This window comes from Anarhichas minor, unplaced genomic scaffold, assembly GCF_050575085.1.
Source record: "Anarhichas minor isolate MPS153535 unplaced genomic scaffold, ASM5057508v1 ptg000026l, whole genome shotgun sequence".
Classification (NCBI taxonomy): Eukaryota; Metazoa; Chordata; class Actinopteri; order Perciformes; family Anarhichadidae; genus Anarhichas; species Anarhichas minor.
Genome location: NW_027466472.1, coordinates 5694801 through 5704674, shown reverse-complemented (window position 1 = coordinate 5704674; position 9874 = coordinate 5694801).

Below are 9874 nucleotides of genomic sequence, written 5' to 3'. Positions count from 1 at the left end.
ATGTTCCGGACCTTTGTATGAGGAAATTCTCTCTAAATGGACCTCGTTGAATTGTAATTGAATACCCCTGGCATAATTACATGGCGCTCCAATTGTAAATTATTTTATGATTTTAAAAAATACGCTGGCCTCAGCGAAGTGGCCTTTTGGAGTGTGTGGATTTGCATGCATTAATGTGCAGAATGTATTCACACACAGTATGTGCCTGTGCATATATGCATTTGTGTGTGAATGTGTGCAAAGTCAGACTACCATGTTACTGTCACAATCCTTCAGGGATTAGGGATAAGGGTTCCTTTACTAGACACAGTTGACCCAGTTAAATAAATCTCATTGTAAGATAGGGTAGTGAAAAACTGCCACACAAATCTGCAACAGTGAGGAGTTGTGAGATGAAATGAGTGAGAGTTTTAAAAGCTCAATTAGTCATTGTGCTCTGACTGGTAAGCACAATAGAGCACAATTGCTCCGATAATTTGAAAAAGGAGATTTTTGCAGACACATTCTTTCACACACAAATACAGGAATATGCACAAATGCTACAAATAGAAATACTGCAATCCAGGAGGCGGTGTGATCCATAGTTTGCATATGATATTCAGTACCAATCGCATGGAAGCATATCATTTAAATAACTTAAAATTTGGAGCATGTATGTTCCCTTTCCTCCAGAGATACTGCGATGATAGTAGTCAATTGATATTATAATGAAGAATGTTGAAAAGCTAGCAGAGCATTCAGTCTCTACTGTGAGAAGTTGACCTTCAAAACGTAATGTAAGGTGTTATTGTGTCATATCCTGACTCTGCACTCCTGAAGGATATATCTTATGTATGTGCACTGTTCCTTTGAGTCTCCAAAGTCCCACATAAATTGAATGCTTTTTCCTAAATTGAGTGAGATGTCACCAATCAGGTATGTGTTGACACCAGAGATTATTTCTGGCTTTATGGAAATGCAACCTGGAAATGTTTGGCTATTATAGCAGTATTTCCCTCTTGCTGAACTTTGCATGGCAGGTCTTTGATTGGGAGGGCAGTTATGAATAAATGTGCATTAAAACAAACTGTATTGGGACCAGTGGGCAGGTGAGGCAAGAGGAAGATAAATGGGGAGCTAAAAGCGTATATGTTAAAAGTGCTATATGCAACATTGTAATTAAATAATTAAATGCTTCTGTGCTCATTAGAAGTAAAAGTCCTGGTGCTATGTGCCTCCATAAGCACTTTCATCGGCATCATTTTCTATCCATATTTACACCCACATATGCATCCGTCAGTACATATGAGTCTTTACTTCTCTTCTTTGCTGCTTCAGCATTGGGAAGATGATTCAGTATATTCTGTAGCTTTGATGTGCCAAGGGGTATCCAGAACAGACAGCTCCCATATGCATAGCCCGATAGTTATGTATCCCCAGCTTCGATACAGCTGTCCCATGGTACAGATGAGAGAGACAAGACAAGACATATGGGAAAAGTTATGACACAAGTCATCAACTGACTGGCTGTATGAATGCCTCTCCGTATATCTGTCACAGTTTTTCCATCTGTCTCCTCTGTCTCTCTGTCGCTCTGAGTCATTTAGTTCGGCTGTCTTTTTGTATGTATGGTATGGTATGTATGTGTTGTGACAGTAATGCCTTGCACAGCACAGTACCATCGACGTGCCTGCATTACAACTGCGGCACAGGGCACACTCACACCAAGAGGCTCATGGAACATGAGGGAAACAAGGAGCTGTCGTGACTGGCAGCTCATCTGGTCACGCAGCTAACAGCTATCCCTTGTCAAAGCTTTTACAGAAGACCACCTACTTGAACACCAGGGGAGTCCTGACTACAAATGCACAATGCACCATGCTTGTCCTCTATGCACAATCACTGTCACCTCTGGGCTGCTCTGTATACAAATTAATAACAAGGCCCTGGATATGCATTGCTTTTCAAATTTGCCAATCTACAACCAATGTGTCAACCTTCGCTCTATTGATTTATTATCACAGCAAATGAGAACGTTTGTTAAATTGTTTAATACTTTGCCACCATTTATGTCAATGGGAATGGGACAATATGAAAGATTCCTATCAGTATAATGTAGTAAACACCAAAACAAGCTTTGTATTCTTATTCAGTTTTCTTAGACAGATGTTCAGTTTAGGGCATCCTCCTCTGTTCATCCCACAGTTGCTTGATGGGGGAGGTTGAATGAACACACAGTGAATGGCATGTTGCCTCTAGCCCCAGGCTCTCCTGCCAGCTATCTGAAATTTCACAACATTCATGTGGTAGAAATAAAGTGTCTCGTCAGTTAACAGAGGGAAACTCCTGTTTGGTCCCTTACTTTGTGATATTCAAACTCTATCTCACAGTATGTCACACACCATTTCAAATTTGTTTTAGAATTGAGACTATCACTGAATGCCTAAACACGTGTGCTTCAAAATGAAAAAGAACCCGACTCAAAAGCAGATGTAAATATTTTTGCATATTATAATTATCTCAGATCTTTAAATTGACTCTGAATGAGGTGATTTCTTATTCATGTGTTTACCAGTAAGGGACGGAAAGGGCTCTAGAAACAGAGCAACATTAGCATTCATTTGGAGTTGTGTTTCTAACCACCTGACACACAGAAATATTTCCTACATTTTGCCTCTGCGTCCACCAACTTCTTTGCAACTTAAATCATTTGTTGTCTTCCAGGTCTTTTACATCAGAAGTATACATCTTCAGTGTTTGCAACACAGTGACTAAATAAACACATTTGACTCAATAGACACATTGATAAAATATTTTTGCATCTACCTCAATGGTGAACACAAGAACTTGACAATGCAGTTGTAAGACTTGCATGGAAATTGCTAATATTTTTTTTTGCAAGGTTAATAGGCGGAAGCACACAAACTCATACCCACACTCAGGCCAAGGTAGTTAATGAATAGAGTTGGGGTTGATGGTGGCAGTCAGTGTACTATATGTAGCTGTCACACAGCGTTAAGTGTTAGCACCGGGGTCAAGCATAGCCAAAATGAGCCCTGACTTCCTCTGAGTTAACACCAGCTCATTAGTCAAGTAGAGCAGGGCAGTCACACCTCAACATACTCACTAATTCCTTCTGTCTCTTTCCCTGGCCCTCGCTCCCTGTCTGTCTTACCATGTCTGCTTGTGGGTCAGTCTCTCTCTCTTTCTCTCTCACACACGTACACACAGACATACACACACACAGGCAGTACCCAATGAAGGCTCTCATAACAGATAAAGTTTGTTTATCAAGCATAAGTAATGCATTGCAACCATTAAGTAATATTCAAATGAGATGGAAACTGAAAGTACTGGATTTATGCAACTACTCATACAACACAAAATATTCAATTAACCCACACTGTCTCTTTCAATAGAGGCCTTGAGCGATGCAATGGCATCATTCCTCCATAGCCCATGATCCATGGTCTAATGCACATATGATTATTCTCTATCAACATAATACATTTCTCAATGGTTTCACCTAACCATTCTCTCCATTAGCCAAACTTGTCTTTGTCATAGGTTTCCCCCCCATCATTAAGCATGTTCATTTCTCTCTTTTATTAAGGACACATCCAAATCAATCATAGCATTCTCGACATAAACTGTATACAGATGCACCGTTTATGATTATTATAATATTGCCTTTCATTATGCTTCAATGTTCCCCCATTTGTCCATGCACCATTACCAGCATCACAGGTTTCATTGCCCATCTTCAAGCCTATCGTCTCACCTCCATGAACTCACTAATAGGATTACTCAACCACTAAACATTAAATATTTTAGCCAGGGCCACATTGCTATATAATAAACAAATATGTAATACATCTTTTATCATCTTCTGGGACTTTATTTGATTAACAGACACTGGCATCGACAGTTCAAGCATAAAAAGCAGGATTGTGGCCGGCCAGTTAGTGCTGCCCAGTTGGTGTTATTTCTGCACTCGTTGAATGCAAAAAAAAAGCCTTCAGTCTCCTGACTTTCACTTATAATTCTCTTTTTATTGCTCTTCCTGTCTTTCTCTCCGACACCTCACCACACTCCCCTCGTTTTATCTGTGCTCTGTCTCTTCTGCTCTTTCTTTCTTTTTTTCTGTCTCTATCTTTTTCCTCTCTCAGTGACTTTGTCCATGCTAATCCAAATAGGTAGTTAATTATAGACTGCAGGTCTAATGGCATGAAGTAATTATAGAGCTCCAATGAGAATTCACTGGTATCCTCCACATTCTCTCTGCAAAACATCCACATACATTACTCTCTCTTTCACTCCTCACCTCTACTTCTTTTCTTCCATATCCTTCTTTACAACCAAATATCTTTGCATAAATCTCTTCCATGTCTGTATTTTTAAAATACAAAAATAGACCATATAAATATCAGGATCAGCGACATTTGGCGAATGTGGTACAGTGATTATGAATTGCAGCATTTAAAAAAAAAAAAATTCCTTTTGTCTATTCCTGTCAAAGTAACCCGGTATGATTGACATGTAATGCCAGTACAACAATGAACTGAAGTGTTTAAAATGGAAAGGGTTAACCTTTGGGAAGCATCAATGTGTTCAAAAACAATTTAATTCCATAGACATTTGCAACAAATAGAAATGTTGGCCTGTTAGTAGTGCTTAACAGAAAAGGTCATGGGTCCAACAAAAACGTTATTCTTCCTCTGAGGATAATGAATAATTGCAGAAAATAGTCAGGAGATGTAGAGATATATTGCTCTGGACCAGAGTCTTTATTACAAGTGTGTCACGCACTGAAATGTTTGGTACCTTACATGGTACAATAATATATATTTTCATATAATTGCCATATACTTTTCCTGAGACCTTAATGTACTATGTGTAAAGTAGGATCAGTCTCGTGTAGTGTGGTGAAACACTGAAACAACTTACTCTCTTCATTTTGTAGTTGCGAGATGACCCTGAATTGTCTGTCATCTTATATTGTCACACTACTTCTATAAGCACAGGTGAAGCCCTCTAGTGGACTCTATGGGCAGTAATCTCCTCGAATCATGAGCATGCATTCGCCCACAGAAAATTAGCATGCAGATGGTCAATCAGGACATGCCTATCCGATTCCCACAATATATAAGACAGTACGCCCAGCTGCTGAGCGATGCTCTCTTAGCTGACGTCAGTGCAAGCAGCAAAGCTGTCTTGAACAACAACTCCTTCCGAGGATTTCCAGAGGTTAAAGGGGACCCTGCAAAGGACAGGGGATCTAACCTTCTTTCCTCACACCAGGGTTGGATCCATGACCACTTTACCCTCCAACAGGCAATCCCACTCTAGAACTCAGAGGTTTGATTGAATAGAAACTGCAGTGATTATTGTATTTTCCTTCATAAGTATTCAGTTAATTTGCACCTCAAAATACTGCTTGTTAAAATGATTCACTGGAGGCACGAATCAGTTTGGTGAAGCTGTTGATTGAGATTTGCGCGACCTACCCTGGGTTAAGTGGGATGTCTCCTTCCTTTCCCTGTGGGGTGAATTTTAATAAATGGTGCTCAACAGTGGAAGCTCTTGGTACTTTGAAAGTCTTTGTGTGTCCGTGTGCATGCATACACAGGATGTCGTCAGCTGGAAATTACTTGAATTTGATCTGGCAGCACACTTTTGGAGACTTGGTTATGTGGTTTGTTTGACTGAAGGACACTCTCATGCACATCTAGCGGCCTGCCTACACTGCTTAAGATGCAATACTACAGAACAATATACAGCGGCAGTCCTTCTAGAATCAATGTTTTAACTGCATCATTTTCTTTGTGTGGAGCATCGCTGAAGCAGAAGTCTACATCTGCGGGTAAAAAACAATTTTCCTAAATGTCACCTTTCTCAAATCAATTAATCAAACCTCAGGAGTTTTATTTCACCGACCTTTACAGTTAAGGCCAATTAAAATGATTAAGGCATGATACATTTTCCTGTACCTCATACAGCAGCATGCTGATCATTTATTCTTTCCTTGATACTTCCCATTGAAACAGATGTGAAACTTGGCTAACTACTTCACCAGCATGCTGACCTTCATTACATGGCATATAACATAGACATATCTGTAATATGTTAGTATGTTACCTCTATCATGCACCGCTTTTTCAATCTTAAGCATATTGTTGGCTTGGGATGTGAAGACCGCATAGGCCATCAGAATAATTCACAGAACAGTCGCATCCCTGATATCATGTGTTCTTCATGTGATGGCTTATAGTCATTCTGGTAATATCCACTAAAGTGTTGTGTGGACAGGGAGGTTAACAAGTCAGCAGGATTTTTAGGTTCCCTGTGACCCTGTAAAATACATATATGACGTCTAACTTCTTTGCACTTTCAGTATCACTTTTTAGACTAATGTGCTGCCACAACACGGAACAGGTTATAGATACAGAGTAGTAAGAGTTAGCATCCTCGCCAGACCAAGCAACACCCCTCCACATGACAAACAATGACAAGCTTAGACAAGCAGTTGTCAAGTTCCTCCTACTGAAACCAGTATGTTTAGTGGTTACATGTAAATATACAAATGATTTAAATAAATAGCCAAGTAATCAAATCATTATAGCCGAAAACTAGCATATGATATAAAGAGAAATATGCTAGCAGCTAGTGTACGTTCCATAGCAACCATCTCGGTATGTGCAGCCAGCCAGTCTAGGATGTTTTTCACCGTCACTTGGTAGTGTACTCACCGTAGCCCCATCTTCCTGTTTGAATTTGACAAGAGTGGAGACATTGTATTCTTTGATAGTGTCCACTGAGTGCAGGGCTGTCTGGGTTCAGATTTATCTTATTACTTTATAGGTCATTTTTACAATTACAAGTACAGCTAATTACTTTTTAGAGTCACCTCTTCAGCCTTTTAGCACCCACTGTGTCAGTCTTGTGAGCAAACCAAATGTACTGATACACATCAAGCTTTTACTGCCCTTAAAGATGGATAACTCTACAACATGCTAAATGTCAGTGCACACACTAATGCATACACACACTGTGTCTGTGAATACACTGTTCAACACACAAATACAACACATACGGTAGATGCTTAAGGTCCAGCATGTGGAGAAAGATGGTTCGATAAGAGATATCAGACATCAGAAGCATTAGACAAACATACTGTATTCCCCTTTCGACACAAAATTGATTTCACTCACGGATATGTATTGTGTTTACCCTTCACACAAATACACACGTTAAACCTCCATCCTTCTTAGCCCCCTCCCTCCTCCCTACAGCCCAGATTTGTGTGGTATCCCTCTATAATTCTCATTATGGTGGTGTCAGGTTTGGTGCTGAAGCATCTGAGTGGCTTAGCTGTCTTAGCGGCAGCATTCCAAACCAGCTTTACTGTTCCTCTCCCAGGGCTGTTCCATTCCAAACTGTGACTTTGTATTGTACACCACTGGTAGTACCACACACAGCCCAACACCAGCCTTTCAGCTATAACTGAAGAAGTTGGGTTTGGTTTGGAAATACATTGCGATATGATCCCTTTACATGGTAGAAAGTTATTGTTATTGTATTTGACACAGTTGACCATAACAAAACTGACTGGGAAACTGTGTGGGACTTTCTGGGTGGCTCAGTCCTATTTAAAGGTCAGAGAATACTTTGTGTCGATCAGTAATTACACATCTGAGCATATAAAATGACATGGGAAGTTCCCCAAGACTCCATTCTCTGGCCTCTTCAGTTCAACATTTACACGCTCCCACTAGCTCAGGCTTTGGAAAAAAACAAAATGTCATTCTATTTTTATGTAGACAACACAAATTCATATAGATAGCAACACGTAACTATGGACCAATACAAGTATGTGTAAGTACATTGAGCAAATATGTGATTTGATATGCAGTTTTTTGGAAACATTTTCAGGGATTACTTAAATTTTCATTAGTTACTGCCCTTCCTCCTCACGTATGGTAACCATTGACCCTCACCAGCTTTGCATTTTTACCTGCATCATATGATTGGGATTCATTACCAGTTATATTGAATAGACTGCAATGCTCTGCCCTTAGGAACACAACAACTGCTTCCAACCTTACAGAGCACCAGTGTATGTCAGTATATTGTGTGCCGAGGTAATCCTCAGGCTCAGCGCTCCCACTGTCCAGGATGTGTTGCTGCTGCAGTTTGCACCTTCAGAGGATGAAAATAACGCTAAGTGTGACCAAAAATATATTTTTCACTCTTTCCTGCTGAGACATCATGTAACTCTGTCACCCTAACACCCATTTCAGTGAGGCAACGTGAGTGAAATGAAAGACAGATGGTCTGCATTTCCAGTTTCTGTCTGAAGATTCGCAGCCACGGTGTGGAGAAAGACCATCGCTGTCAGTAACTTATCCTATCCTTTATACACTGCAATGTGCAGTGCTGTGTGGTCTGGGAGTACTGGCATATAACTCTAGCTGACCTGCTTGGCAATTTGGTCTTTCTCTGAGTCTGCACTTAGGGCTGGTGAAAAGAAAAGGGAGAAAAAGACTCACTGTGTGGAATGTTACTGTTCCTTATCAGCTGACTGTATACATGCCAATTTGGGTTTGTCGAGATAAGGAGATGATTAAACTTTGACTAATGCCTTTATTACACACATCTAGTGATCTGAAAACTAAAGGTATAATTTATTATCATTGCTAACAACCTCACACTTGGGGTAGTTTTAGCAGGAGTGTTGCAGTTTAAGATAACATGTTTCAGTTTAGATCTCTGTTTGAGCCATGATTCTGCTATTCTTCAGCAAGTGAATGAATAAATGGATGTGTATATTTATGTTAATTTACATGAAAAATAAACAAAAAATAAATATGAAATATAAATACATAGTCCAGTTAGTACTACAAGACAAAAAGAAAATCATTTACACAAGAGTTTAATATGTGTGTGTGTGTGTGTGTGTGTGTGTGTGTGTGAGACAGAGATGGATGGAGTTTCTGGTATAAAAACTAAAGTTAAATGTCACACCTGTCTGTCACAACACACCTGCTCTCACTGATGCGTCTGCTCTGACAGGCTGACATTTACACACCTCACAAGACCAACACACACGTGTATTCACACACATACACAAACGTTTACACACATGCACAATTACATATATATGCATTCACAGGCAACAGGGACACATCTTGAAATATGAAATCTAAGCACTTTCACATCAATGTTTATGACTCACTTCAGACTGTGCCGGGGAAAGATTTTTTTTTCTTTAAATCCACTTCAAATAAGTTGTACTTCATTTGACTTTTTGTTTAAGAGCTATTGTGCTTTTTTGCAGTGTTGTCTACTATAAGCAACAATGCCAGATCTGCTGGTTACCTGTATCATATCATCATGGCAATATCATCTGCTTAACATCCCTTTAGCATCTTTGACACTCTATGTGGGCAAGTCACATGCATTTCTAATTGTGTTGCATTCCCCCCCCATCACGTATACTAATATGGCTGCCAGAAGACTCTGAGCATGTAATACATTTGTTTTCAAGATTACATCACCATAATAAATTCTTGTTCAGGGTTATGATATGCTGGTCATGCTTCACAATATGTGGAGATTTTAAACCCCCTTACCATTTAACAGAGCCCATGTGCCACAGATGCTAATAAAGTGTAGATTAGACTATTTTCTTTCTACTATCACATTAAATTGCCCCGCTGACCAGTATTGTTCCTTTGCTAACTCCATTGTCTCCGTGCAGTTGTTGCATTCATTTAAGATCGTGTATCTGTGTTCCTTCAGGCTATGGTGAGACCCTGCGTTTTACAACCTGCTACTTGTAGTTTGCATTGACATTGTTTTAAATGCAAAATCACACATATGCTTACCCAAGATC